Raw genomic sequence first — 15,183 nt, 5'->3', positions numbered from 1 at the left:
AAAATGATATCTGTGAAACTACTGGATATGCTAGACTTTTCTCAAGATCAAATGAACAGGGAATGTGAATATGGTTTGTGCTAAATAAAGTTTAGTGTTAGCTTTATTGCCTATAGTCTATAAGATGCAACTTTATTGTGCCTTTGCAAACAGGATAATTTTCTTTAAAAAACTGATCAAAATTTTCCATACATATAACTCTATATGATAGATTACTGTGCAACACCATTGTTACGTAATTACAGAAATACCATAGAACCCAAGAGCACAGGGTAAGCAAAAGAAAAACAATCCTGAGCTATCTGAACAAGATGATTTGATGAATCCTTTTAGTGTAAGTTTAGAAAACATGGAAGAGGGGAAAAAAATACGTGCACACTACAGCCAGGAGCAAAATAGTCAACAGTCTTTCATCCCTTTATTTACAAGTATGATTCTTTTAAATAATAGATAACTAGGTTCTGGTTTTGAATGCAATTTCATAGATTCTTTAATGACAAAGTTTTATCTATTCTCATTAATTGTAGCAGGTAATATACTTGATTTTATTTCTCCATCTTTCTTTAAGTAAATAACATTTTATTTTTTTACTTTCTTATCCTTATTCTTGCTGAGTTTCACTGTTTTTCATTCTATATTTTTCCACTTGAAAATTTCAATGTACTTAGTTAATAGTTAACATCCATCCTGAAACTCAAAGTTAGATGAATATTTTTCTTTATTAAAAAAATTATTAGCCCTATCAAAACATTATTTTCCTTACCTAAATGCCAACCCAAGGACAGGAGGCCTTTAACATACTTTCATTTTTATCCTCTCCTCACATTCCCATTCCCCACTCCTGATAAGGCTTTTTAACACTTGTTTCCCCTCCCTCTCCTGCCCTCCTTTCCTATTCCTAATAGGTGAAATAGCACCTCAAGTTCTAATGTTAGGCTGTTTCTTAAAGTTTGTTGCTTCTGCTGCAAGCATTTCCATTATACATTCATTGTATTGTACACACACCCCTCAGGTTTCATTGCTCAACATTTGTTCCCTCTCCTCTTCACCTCCCCCTCTATTGAGACCTCAATTTTGTTTTATATCTTGCTTTCCTAGAATCCTGAGTCATGTATTCTCCTCAGTTGTGATATGTGAATGCTATATTACTGAATTCTTGAATATCCATAAATAACTTTCTTTTACTCTAACGAGAAATTATACCTTGACTGAGAATAGGATTGTTAAATTGTCAGCTTTTTCTCTCAGAGTATGAGGATATTATTCCACCAGCTTCCACCTTCAAATGTTACAGATGAAATGATTCTATTTCTTCTGACAACATATTTTTACTTCAGTATTAAAGTTTATAGCTAAAATTCGAAATATTCCCCTGATGCATCAAATATGCCTGAAACTCAGTCTATCCCTTTGAATCTGTAGCTTTTGATCTTTATTTAATTCAGAACCACCTCCTCCTACTACTTATTTTACTATTATTATTATTTTTTCCCTCTATCTCTTTCTCTCTTCAAGATCCTATTATTTACAGCTACTTCTGGAATCATGATCTAAGTGTTTTGTTTCTCTTCCCTCATTGTTTTCTTCTTTTTAAATTTTACTATTTAAAGTATTTATTCTTTTTGGCCTTACAGGTCACAAATTTGGATCTCAAGAATGACACTCATCTTTTTAAATTGACCCACTAAATTTTTAACTTGAAAATTGTGCTTTTTAGTACCACATAGTCTTTTTTTGATGTACCTGAATGTTCTTATGTGTGCTTTTTTGCCATTGTTGTTAGGTTGCTGTTTTCTCCAGAAGTTCTCTTTTGATGAGCACCTAATCTGTTATTTCCTTTCTCTGGCTGCTGGGTTTCTTTATTTGTATTATCATTTTTCCTTGTTGGTTTATTCGGGCCACTGTCTTGTTACTGGAGACAATCCTACAAGATAGAGCATGAGCTATTCTTAAATCCTGTAGTCTGAATGTGGGCAGCAGGCCTTCTGCGTCTCCAAACCAAGGACCCAGGGGGAAGTCTTCCAGCTCCCCATGTTCTGCCCAGTACTAGCCTAGCATCAGGAGAAAGGAGGCTTCAGCCCCCTTTTCAGTTCCTTCTTGGCTTCTGTGGAGCCATGGAAACACACTCACATGGTTCAATGTCGACCTTATCCCTGGGTATTCAAGCACCTCTCTTGACCAAGATCTTCCCAGGGCCTGTTTTGATTCTATCCTTGCACAGGACTCATACTATTTTCTAGGTTCTTCCTTGACCTGTGGAAAAGAAATTCCTCATCACCTTCCTGTTTCTAGGACTCCCATAAAACCCAATTCCACCTGGCCCCAGGAGTGGCAGATTGGAATAGAGAATAGAAGAAAAATACAGTATAGTTAAGTTACCATCTTGTCAGGATTCCTCCATTCACTATATTTAGGAATAACATCCAAACTTATTACCATGGCCAAATAGGCTGTCTGTAATCACATTGCTATCTACCTGGGCAACCTCAGCTTACACACTCTCCCTTGCTCATTTTACTTGAGTCACAGCAACTTTGCTTCTATCCCTCAAATATACTAATCTCATTTTTACCTAGGATTATATCACTTGCTGTTCACTCCTTATAGAATATTCTTCTCCCCTTGATAGTCAACTTTACATCTTTCAGGTCTCAATCAAATGTCACCTCTTGAAAGAGATCTTATTTTATCATTCAAGTACTATTCCCTAAATCACTCCATCACATCATTTTACATTTTTCATATCACCTAACACTATCTCAGATTATCATATTTAGATATTTATTTCTTGGTCTGCTTATTATCTGTCTCCTTCATTGAATCTCCAAGAAAGTATGGATCTATCTAATTTGTTAGTAGTTTTATTTCAATAGATATTTATTGAATAAATGAACATATTCCAATTGCTTTGGAGCAAGAGGAAAAATATAAATTAAATCTTTGCAATTCCAAAAATGAGTCACTGTTTCTGAAGGACTATCTTTGCCAAAGTAAAAGCTATGGACAGTGCAACATTTTGTCTTGTCCTCTGTGAAGGTCCTGCTGTGAGAAATCATCATTAGGTTAAGATCAAGAACAGCTGAGAAAATTACTCTTATGTGAGATTTCTCTGAGAGATTTCTACATATCCTGCTTTGAACCCGTCGGTAGCATGTAACTGAAAGATCAGGGAAAATGGTTTGCAGTCCAGAGGTGAAAAGCAGGCTGCCATAGTACAAAAAAAAAAAAATAGAGAGAAATATTTCCTCCTTCTCGGGACACTTCTGCTTAGTTTTATGGCATTGATGTTCAATGGAGGCTGAACATGGAAGACAAACTCTATTCGTTGGACCTTTGAATTTCTCTCTCTAAAATGAATATTCTTCCCTATCATGCTGTTAGGAAGCAAATATTATTGTCTCACCTTGCCACACAATTTATTGATTTAAGGATATTTGAGAATTAATTGAGCTAGTATAAAGGTAATTTTCAAAAAAAAACACACACGTTTAACCCACATTGCGTCTCTTTCTTAAATGAGATCTGGGGAAATTTTAACACTATGTATTTGATGATATTAAGGAGTTATTTGATCCCTAGGATGTGGATAATAGTAGAATGAAACTGGTTTGGTCCTTGATTGATAACTGCTGAAGATGAATGATGGGTACATGGGGTACATTATACTATTCTATTTATTTTCATGTATATTTGAAGTTCTTCACAGTGAAAACTTTAAAATTAAAAAATTAAAAGCGTAAGTTATTCATTTTACTGTTTAACAGATAAATGAAACATTTCATGGATCCAGACTGAGAAGACAGTATGTCAAATCTCATGTTGCCCCAGTAAGGTATGTAAAACAGCCTGAGAGGTGCAGAGAGTAAACTTTTCCTTTGCCTTCATATCTCATATTCAACAGAATATCTTTGCATAGTATATAATCGAAAGGTTAAATTTGAGGCTTCAAAACCACTAGCATTTTCAAATGTGAAAAAATGTATTCAAGGTCTGTTGGAAAATTATTAAACCAGAGTCAAGAGTTCCAGCTGATGGTGAGTATCAGGTAAAGGTTAAATGGGGTTGTTTTTTATTTGAAGGCACAAAGTCAAAAAGCAAATCTAAAATCAGATAATTTCAACGTAAGAATGGATAAGATAGGAGAGCCACATATAAAATGTCTGACCCAGGAGTGGCACACTAGTAGATAATGTGCCAAATCTTGCTTAGAATTGTGGATTAAATGTAAAAGTTTGAAAATTTCACATAAAAGCAGGATTCTCAGAATGCGTTAAAAAAAAAATCAAAAGATCTAACAACATGTGACCCACATTCCCACACAGTAACAATATTCTGACACTGAAGCTTCACTGTTTGCAGCAGGCCCTAACACTCACACAAATGTATACATATGTATTTACACCCAACCAGCTTCACTCTTTTACCTTACCTTCCTAATTCTACGGTTATTTTCTAGCAGCAAAGATGTTTATCCTAACACTGGTGAGGAAGAGGTAACCTGCAATAGATATGGAAAAATAATAGCCACAATCTCAAATAGAAAAGCTAATATGCTTTGGAATATACCTCCTCCTAAAACTAGAACTTGTGCTATTTAATTTTCTTGGTTCCTTTTTAAATAATCCATGCTCTCAACCAGAACCCCCAGAGAACTTATATTAACTCATTTAACCTGATAGCAACCCTGTATGGTATATACATATTAGTTTCTCATTTTACAGAGGAGATTGAAGCAAAGTTAGGTTAAGTGACTTGCCAAGGTCACATATTTAATAAGTAAAAAACTGTAGTCTGGGCTTCCCTGGTGGCACAGTGGTTGAGAGTCCGCCTGCCGATGCAGGGGACATGGGTTCGTGCCCCAGTCCAGGAAGATCCCACATGCCGCGGAGTGGCTGGGCCCATGACCCATGGCCGCTGAGCCTGCGCGTCTGGAGCCTGTGCTCCGCAACGGGAGAGGCCACAACAGTGAGAGGCCCGCGTACCGAAAAAAAAAAAAAAAAAAAAAAAACTGTAGTCTGAACCCAAGCAATCATATCTAGATTATTGCATCAACTTGTCTAATCTTCAGCTTTCACTCTTGCTCCACTATTCTACAAACTGCATGCAGCAATCAAAATGAATTAGAAGAGGCCATCATCCCCTTCCTTAATATCCTCTGGCAGTTTCCCACAAATTCCACACTTCTTACATAGTGCACGTAACCTTACCTGGAATGGCCCTGCTTCTCTCTGACCTCATCTCATACCCTCATCCTCATTCAACACTTATATCCATACAGATTGCTATTATTCCCCCAATAAACATGATAAAATTGTTCCCACCACCGGGCTGTCAAAGCACAAATTGCACCATACAAAATTGAACAGACAAGGAAGATATTGTTCAAGGCTTTTGCAACAGGGTAGATGGTTGAATACGAATGTGAAATGGTGAATCTAGAGTACAAACTCAGTTCCTGTGAATCTAAATCACACTCTCTTTGCTGTTCACCATGTCAATAAAGTGCCGTTTCCACTCCCTTCAGAGGAACTAGAAAACTGCCAGGAGCTCTGCTTAGCAAAGGATAGAATGACTCCACTAAGAATGATAGAGGCTTAGTAATAAAAGCATAATTTCTTTGTCTGTTTCTGTTCTGCAGCCGAGCCAAAGGAAAAGTGATAACACATGCTGTGCTTAAGTTTAAATCCTGTTATATGAATAATGAAGCAAAATTTTGGGATAGAATCGAAACCATTTTACATCAGAAGCTAAAGGGCAAAACTGGGTCTTTATGTATAGATTCTTCTTCATTTAGATTTTCAGGTAAGCTTTTTATGTATGGTACAGAATGATTTTCATCTTTTAATTTGAATATGGTGTTTTGCTGTACAAATGAAAACAATACTTCTCTCTTTAAATATCATTTCATACATAATGGTAATTATTTTTAACCACTGTTAAAGTAATCAAGGTCTCTGTTAATCAATTTTTTGATATAGAATCATCCTTGTATTCTTGAAATTAAACTTTATTTAATGATAGATTTTTTTCAAATAAAGCAATCATGGTCCCAAATAACATTTCTTTGCAAAACAAGGCAGCCTTAAGCTCGAACACTTATGGTTTGTTCTGTGGGTCATGATTTCTCTCTCAGTTCTTTTGGATGTCTTAAGAATCTAGACTCCCAAATTCAAGAACTGAGTTTGAATATCTTTAACATCAAACTTATTTCTTGATAGGCCTTTAATGGATTTCATCTCTCTCTTATATCCAATCTAATTCTTATTATTGGTCACATAACAATATTGTGAAAGATGGCTTCTAAAAGATAGTGACACATGTCCTCCATTCCCAGGATAATCAGTGTCTCCCTGATCTTGATAAATGTATAGCCAATGCCTGGCATATCTAAGCTAGGCTATCAGTTCTCTGCTACAACAAATTTGATCAAGGGCAGAAAAGTATCCTATCCCTACAGGAAGGACTGAAGGACTAAAGGTTTATGAAAAAAAAATCTAGTCCGAGTGTTCATTTGTCTGGAACATCAAAAGGATCAAAAAGCAAAACCTGAACATGCTTCTCCTGGATAAAAATCCATCATGTTGTTGAAATGTGACTCTCCTCGGGTTATATTAGACGCTTTGTCTTAGAACCTTCCTTCTCACACAGCTATGTGTGATTACCTTAAAAAAACACGGAGAAATAAAGCAGTTCTCTGATTTACAGAGAATCAACCACCAAAGATATATTTTTGGAAACTCATCTGCTAAAACCATGAACTCACATAGTAAAGAAATAGCATTATATTCCTGGTATTCCTCCAAACTTTAAGAACATTATGTAGGATCCCAGGAAAACAGACTTTCTGGGAGGTATTTCCTAGGTTTATGGTTTTCCTCAGTAGTTTTATTTATTATAATGCCATCCAACAAGTTTATGGAGAGCAGTGACTGATAAGTGTAATACTCTTAAGTACATGCAGTGCTTTGGTAATGTCTTAGCCTCTACCTGTTCCCTAGAAACTCCTTATCTCTCCTCCTTCACTTCTCATCAGAAGCTAGACGTCTCATGAAACTGACTGGGCATTCACAGATGCAAGATCAAACTCAGAAGCCGACTGGGCCAGGCCTCCAAAACCACAATGAAGTGAGTTAACACAAAGCTCACATTTAAGACAGCTCTTAAAGAGATTATGAACCTTCGTTAGTCAACACATAAATGGGTCTCTGGCTTAGGGATTTATGAAAGCTTATTTAGGTAGCCAAGGTTGCTGTCACAGCATCTTATTGAATAGCCTGACCTTCTTATGCTGCCTGGTTAGTTTGGTTGCTTAGCGCCTGCTCCTAAGTATGTCAAGGTTGTGGATTTCATTTTCATACAAGCTGCTAACATAGAGGAAAAAGATATCACTGGCCAGTGCTATTAGTTACAATGAATGCCTGAATACAATACCAGTGTTCCCATATGATTATGCCTAGAAAGAGGGCATATAGAATAATGATATGCATAAACTGTGTATCATTGGTGCATAATAGAGATGTTCCAGATGCATAGAAGAGAAGTTTCATTAGAACAAAAGCCACCTAGGACTTTAGAGCTTAATTCCCTTACAGAACCCCAACTGAGGAAGGCTGATGGCAAGTTTGGCACATGTACGCTGCTAGTAGGCACTGCTATCCCCAGATTTAAGATGCAAAGAGTGCTTCAATTATTAAGACCTGTGAACATAATATGCAATTTAATTTTCCACTCACTCTTGAATTCCAGGGAAATGACACTGCTACTATCTTCCTAGGTACTAGCAATCAGTATTTACAGTGTATTCTTCGGTGAGAGATAAGTATTTTCTCCATCAATTCTAAACTTACTAGATCAGAGAATTTTCAAATTGACTACCAGGCATAAAGCCTAGAAAAAGCATTGATGGAATAGTTTTCCTCTGCCCATAATAGAATATTTTCCAGAAAAATCTCTCAAATGGCAAATTTCTTAACCTAATACCATTGAGTTCAGTGGTGAAAGTTTTTATGCATTCCCAAACCCCTGAATTTATATTCACTTATACTTTATCCTTAAACAATATCACATTATTTTAAAAATAGAGATGATAACCTCAATAGTTAAGATTAGTTAACACAATCAATACTTTATAAATTATTTCCTTTATAAATTATAAGATCATGCTTACATGATCTTGTTATTTTATAGCTTAACAGGCAGAACATACATGTGATACTTAATGTTTATGCAAACTTTAATGCAAAAAAAAACAGAACATACATGTGATACTTAATGTTGTGCAAACTTTAATGCAAAAAAAGAAAGAAAAGAACAAGTAAAGCAATGCAAGTGATATCCCACCAAACAAGTTGACCTCACAGCATGATGCACTTGACTGTCACTGCCGTAAACTATCAAGCCAGCAGCTAAGAAGAAAATGTAATGCTAGACTAGATCTACCAACTACACAACTGCAAGGATGACCACATGGTGTTTCTCTCCTGGAAGCTTTGGAAGGAAAAATCTAAGTCATTCTTTGTAAAAACAAAGAAATGCCTCATAAGCTGAAGTGAGAGTTTTAATGAAATGCCTTATAAAGTTGAATGCTCATAACTTTAATGGGCATACTTAAGGATATGACTGTACCTTGTTTTAAAAAATATTTATTATTTCCTACAGAAAAATGCCTTGTACCTGCTGCTACACTTAATCATTTACTGATTAAGCATGAAAAATAGTTTAAATACTTATGCTAAATCATAACTGGTTAAAGTAAAAACTCAAATTATGTGACAGTAATAGAAATTCATACACAAGGATGACGGTCCTGACCCACTGTTAAGGGTTTTACAAGAAAAGGAATGAAGCTCTGGCCTAGCACTCATTTGTGTGTCGCTGGGCAACACTGAGATATAAATGATGCTAGTAGAACACAGCTTTTTCATGTGACTTGATCCTGAGACACTGCATGGCTTCATTTGTACCATGTTTTAACCAACTTTAACCAATCATTCTTTGATAACTTCTAGAGGACATTTTGTTAAAGTATACTGTTTCCCAGAGACATGTTCTCTTTCTTTAAGTATTTTTCAAATGCAAGCTTGAAATATATATATTATTGAATGATACAGCTATTAGACACAGTCCAGATACTTTAAGAGAATTTAAAAATTATTAATAGTCATTGCATTAAAGGACTTGCTATCAATAGGGCACACAACACATACTGTCACAGAATTATCTGTAAAACAAGAATGTTCTTCCAAATGAATAATCCTTATTTTCTAATCTCTATAAAAGGAAAAACATTATAATTTATATTGGTTATTTTTGATAGACAGGCACTAATTTTAAATGCTTAACACTAAGACACTCCATCTAGTGGGCCAATTCAGTTACTTGCCTGGACTACCTGCTACATCCATGTAGAATGACTGAGACTCGATCAAAATAGGCTTAGTAGACCAGACCCCAACAGATTTTATTTAGTGGAGTTCTAGATTCATCTTGCCAATTTAGATCCAGGATACCTGAAATGAATCCTGAACTTTTTTTTTTAACATCTTTATTGGAGTATAATTGCTTTACAATGGTGTGTTAGTTTCTGCTTTATACAAAGTGAATCAGCTATACATATACATATATCCCCATATCTCCTCCCTCTTGCATCTCCCTCCCACCCTCCCTATCCCACCCCTCTAGGTGTTCACAAAGCACAGAGCTGATATCCCTGTGTTATGCAGCTTCTTCTCACTAGGTATTTATTTTACATTTGGTAGTGTATATATGTCCATGTCACACTCTCACTTTGTCCCACCTTACCCTTCCCACTCCCCATGCCCTGAAGTCCATTCTCAATGTCTGCATCATTATTCCTGTCCTGCCCTTAGGTTCTTCAGAACCTTTTTTTTTTTTCTTAGATTCCATATATATGTGTTAGCATATGGTATTTGTTTTTCTCTTTCTGACTTACTTCACTCTGTATAACAAACTCTAGGTCCATCCACCTGACTACAAACAACTCAATTTCATTTCTTTTTATGGCTGAGTAATATTCCATAGTATATATGTGCCAAATCTTCTTTATCCATTCATCTGTTAATGGACACTTAGGTTGCTTCCATGTCCTGGCTATTGTAAGCAGTGCTGCAATGAACATTGTGGTACATGACTCTTCTTGAATTATGGTTTTCTCAGGGTATATGCCAAGTAGTGGGACTGCTGGGTCATATGGTAGTTCTATTTTTAGTTTTTTAGGAACCTCCATACTGTTCTCCATAGTGGCTGTATCAATTTGCATTCCCACCAACAGTGCAAGAGGGTTCTCTTTTCTCCACACCCTCTCCAGGATTTGTTTGTAGATTTTTTGATGATGGCCATTCTGACCACTGTGAGATCATATCTCATTGTAGTTTTGATCTGCATTTCTCTAATGATTGGTGATGTTGAGCATCCTTTCATGTGTTTGTTGGCAACCTGTATATCTTCTTTGGAGAAATGTGTATTTAGGTCTTCTGCCCAGTTTTGGATTGGGTTGTTTGTTTTTTTGATATTGAGCTCCATGAGCTGCTTGTAAATTTTGGAGATTAATCCTTTGTCAGTTGCTTCACTTGCAAATATTTTCTCCCATTCTGAGGGTTGTCTTTTCATCTTGTTTATGGTTTCCTTTGCTGTGCAAAAGCTTTGAAGTTTCATTAGGTCCCATTTGTTTATTTCCGTTTCTCTAGGATGTGGGTAAAAATGTCCTTGCTGTGATTTATGTCATAGAGTGTTCTGCCTATGTTTTCCTCTAGAGTTTTATAGTGTCTGGCCTTACATTTAGGTCTTTAATCCATTGTGAGTTTATTTTTGTGTATGGTGTTAGGAAGTGTTCTAATTTCATTCTTTTACATGGAGCTGTCCAGTTTTCCCAGCACCACTAATTGAAGAGGATGTCTTTTCTCCATTGTATATTCTTGCCTCCTTTATCAAAAATAAGGTGACCATATGTGCATGGGTTTATCTCTGGGCTTTCTATCCTGCTCCATTGATCTATATTTCTAGTTTTGTGCCAGTACCATACTATTTTTTTTAACATCTTTATTGGAGTATAATTGCTGTACAATGGTGTGTTACTTTCTGAGTTATAACAAAGTGAATCAGCTATACATACACATATATCTCCATATCTCCTCCCTTTTGCGTCTCCCTCCCTCCCACCATCCCTATCCCACCCCTCTAGGTGATCACAAAGCACTGAGCTGATCTCCCTAGGCTATGCAGCTGCTTCCCACTAGCTATCTATTTTACATTTGGTAGTGTATACATGTCCATGACACTCTCTCACTTTATCCCAGCTTACCATCCCCCTTCCCTTGTCCTCAAGTCCATTCTCTAGTAAGTCTACATCTTTATTCCCATCCTGCTCCTAGGTTCTTCATGACCATTTTTTCTTTTGTTTTGCTTTTTTAGATTCCATATGTATGTTTTAGCATACAGTATTTGTTTTTCTCTTTCTGACTTACTTCACTCTGTATGACAGACTCTACGTCCATCCACCTCATAACAAGTAACTCAATTTCGTTTCTTTTCATGGCTGAGTAATATTCCATTGTGTATATGTGCCACATCTTCTTTATCCATTCATCTGTTGATGGACACTTAGGTTGCTTCCATGTCCTGGCTATTGTAAATAGACCTGCAATGAACTTTGTGGTACATGACTCTTTTTTTTTTTTTTTTTTGTGGTACGCGGGCCTCCCACTGCCGCGGCCTCTCCCATTGCGGAGCACAGGCTCCGGACGCGCAGGCTCTGGACGCGCAGGCTCAGCGGCCATGGCCCACGGGCCCAGCCGCTCCGCGTCATGTGGGATCCTCCCGGACCGGGGCACGAACCCGCGTTCCCCGCATCAGCAGGCAGACTCCCAACCACTGCGCCACCAGGGAAGCTCCATGACTCTTTTTGAATTATGGTTTTCTCAGGGTATATGCCCAGTAGTGGGATTGCTGGGTCGTATGGTAGTTTTATTTTTAGTTTTTTAAGGAACCGCCATACTGTTCTCCATAGTGGCCATATCAATTTACATTCCCACCAGCAGTGCAAGAGGGTTCCCTTTTCTCCACACCCTCTCCAGGATTTATTGTTTGTAGATTTTTTGATGATGGCTGCTCTGAACACTGTGAGATGATATCTAATTGTAGTTTGTTTTTTTGTTTTTTCTGTAGGCGGGCATCTCACTGCCCCGGCCTCTCCCGTCACGGAGCACAGGCTCCAGACGTGCAGGCCCAGCGGCCACGGCTCATGGGTCTAGCCGCTCCGCAGCACATGGAATCCTCCCAGATTGGGGCACGAACCCGTGTCCCCCGCATCGGCAGGCGGATTCCCAACCACTGTGCCACCAGGGAAGCCCTCTCATTGGAGTTTTGATTTGCATTTCTCAAGTGATTAATGATATTGAGAATGCTTTCATGTGTTTGTTGGCAATCTGTATATCTTCTTTGGAGAAATATCTGTTTAGGTCTTCTGCCCTTATCTGGATTAAGTTGGTTGTTTTTTTGATAATGAGCTGCATGAGCTGCTTGTAAATTTTGGAGATTAATACTTGGTCAGTTGCTTCATTTGCAAATATTTTCTCCCATTCTGAGGGTTGTCTTTTTGTCTTGTTTATGTTTTCCTTTGCTGTGCAAAAGCTTTTAAGTTTCATTAGGTCCCATTTGTTTACTTTTGGTTTTCCTTCCATTTCTCTAGGAGGTGGGTCAAAAAGGATCTTGCTGTGATTTATGTCATAGAATGTTCTGCCTATGATTTCCTCTAAGATCAGGAACAAGACAAGGATGTCCACTCTCAGCACTATTATTCAACATAGTTCTGGAAGTCCTAGCCACAGCAAACAAAGAAGAAAAAGAAATAAAAGGAATCCAAACTGGAAAAGAAGAAGTAAAACTGTCACTGTTTGCAGATGACATGATACTATACATAGAGGATCCTAAAGATGCCACCAGAAAATTACTAGAGCTAATCAATAAATTTGATAAAGTTGCAGGATACAAAATTAATGCACAGAAATCTCTTGCATTCGTATACACTAATGAAGAAAAATCTGAAAGTGAAATTAAGAAAACACTCCCATTTACCATTGCAACAAAAAGAATAAAATATCTAGGAATAAACCTACCTAGGGAGGAAAAAGACCTGTATGCAGAAAATTTTAAGACACTGATGAAAGAAATTAAAGATGATACAAACAGATGGAGACATATACCATGTTCTTGGAATGGAAGAATCAATATTGTGAAAATGACTATACTACCCAAAGCAATCTACAGATTCAATGCAATCCCTATCAAATTACCAATGGCATTTTTTATAGAACTAGAACAAAAAAATCTTAAAATTTGTATGGAGACACAAAAGACCCCGAATAGCCAAAGCAGTCTTGAGGGAAAAAAATGGAGCTAGAGGAATCAGGCTCCCTGACTTCAGACTATACTACAAAGGTACAGTAATCAAGACAATATGGTACTGGCACAAAAACAGAAACATAGATCAATGGAACAAGATAGAAAGCCCAGAGATAAACCCACTCACCTATGGTCAACTAATCTATGACAAAGGAGGCAACAGTATACAATGGAGAAAAGACAGTCCTTCAATAAGTGGTGCTGAGAAAACTGGGCAGCTACATGTAAAAGATTGAAATTAGAACACTCCCTAACACCATACACAAAAATCAACACAAAATGGATCAGAGACCTAAATTTAAGACCGGACACTATAAAACTCTTAGAGGAAAACATAGGAAGAACACTCTTTGACATAAATCACAGCAAGATCTTTTTTGATCCACATCCTAGAGTAATGGAAATAAAAATAAACAAATGTGACCTAATGAAATTTCAAAGCTTTTGCACAGCAAAGGAAACCATAAACAAGATAAAAAGACAACCCTCAGAATGGGAGAAAATACTTGCAAACGAATCAACGGACAAATGATTAATCTCCAAAATATATAAACAGCTCATGCAGCTCTATATTAAAAAAACAAACAACCCAATCCAAAAATGGGTAGAAGACCTAAATAGACATTTCTCCATAGTAGACATACACAAGGCCAAGAAGCACATGAAAAGTTGCTCAACATCACTAATTATTAGAGAAATGCAAATCAAAACTACAATGAGGTATCACCTCACACCAGTTAGAATGGGTATTGTCAGAAAATCTACAAACAACAAATGCTGGAGAGGGTGTGGAGAAAAGGGAAGCCTCTTGCACTGTTGGTGGGAATGTAAATTGATACAGCCACTATGGAGGACAGTATGGAGGTTCCTTAAAAAACTAAAAATAGAATTACCAGAGCTTCAAGATAGTGGAAGAGTAAGACGTGGAGATCACCTTCCTCCCCACAGATACATCAGAAATACATCTACACTTGGAATTGCTCCTATAGAACACCTACTGAACACTGCCAGAAGACTTCAGACCTCCCAAAAGGCAAGAAACTCCCCACGTACCTGGCTAGGGCAAAAGGAAAAACAGAGACAAAAGAATAGGGACAGGACCTGCACCAGTGGGAGGGAGCTGTGAAGGAGGAAAGGTTTCCACACACTAGAAGCCCCTTCACAGGTGCAGACTGCAGGTGGCAGAGGGGGGAAGCTTCAGAGCCACAGAGCAGAGTGTAGCAACAGGGGTGCGGAGGGCAAAGTGGAGAGATTCCCGCACAGAGGAGAGGATCGGTGCCGACCGGCACTCACCAGCCCGAGAGGCTTGTCTGCTCACCCGCCGGGGCCGGGGCTGTCACAAAGAAAGAAAACTACAGGCCAATATCACTGATGAACATAGATGCAAAATTCCTCAACAAAATGCTGGCAAACAGAATCCAACAGCACATTAAAAGGATCAGACACCATGATCAACTGGGGTTTATTCATGGAATGCAAGGATTCTTCAATATACACAAATCAATCAATGTGATACACAATATTAACAAATTGAAGGAGAAAAGCCATATGATCATCTCAATTGATGCAGAGAAAGCTTTCAACAAAATTCAACACCCATTTATGATAAAAACCCTGCAGAAAGTAGACATAGAGGGAACTTTTATCAACGTAATAAAGGCCATATATGACAAACCCACAGCCAACATCATCCTCAATGGTGAAAAACTGAAACCATTTCCAATAAGATCAGGAACAAGACAAGGTTGCCCACTGTCACCACTC

The 15,183-nt window shown here is 37.5% G+C and overlaps 1 long non-coding RNA gene across 6 annotated transcripts in view; it reads right to left on the bottom strand.

Moving 5' to 3' along the window:
• The window catches only part of LOC109548823 (uncharacterized), a 199,662-nt gene that overhangs the window by 126,048 nt on the left and 58,431 nt on the right, over nucleotides 1–15,183 (bottom strand). For 3 of the 6 annotated variants that reach the window (XR_012332014.1, XR_012332018.1, XR_012332019.1), the window contains one exon: nucleotides 4,430–4,498. The exons of the other annotated variants lie outside the window; for them this stretch is intronic. This is a non-coding gene — a long non-coding RNA (uncharacterized lncRNA). The remainder of the gene's footprint in view (nucleotides 1–4,429; nucleotides 4,499–15,183) is intronic. 6 annotated transcript variants of the gene reach the window in all.

Source organism: Tursiops truncatus, chromosome 5, assembly GCF_011762595.2.
Source record: "Tursiops truncatus isolate mTurTru1 chromosome 5, mTurTru1.mat.Y, whole genome shotgun sequence".
Lineage (NCBI taxonomy): Eukaryota > Metazoa > Chordata > Mammalia > Artiodactyla > Delphinidae > Tursiops > Tursiops truncatus.
The sequence above is the reverse complement of the archived record's forward strand: the minus strand, read 5'-3'. Positions and strand labels throughout refer to the sequence as shown.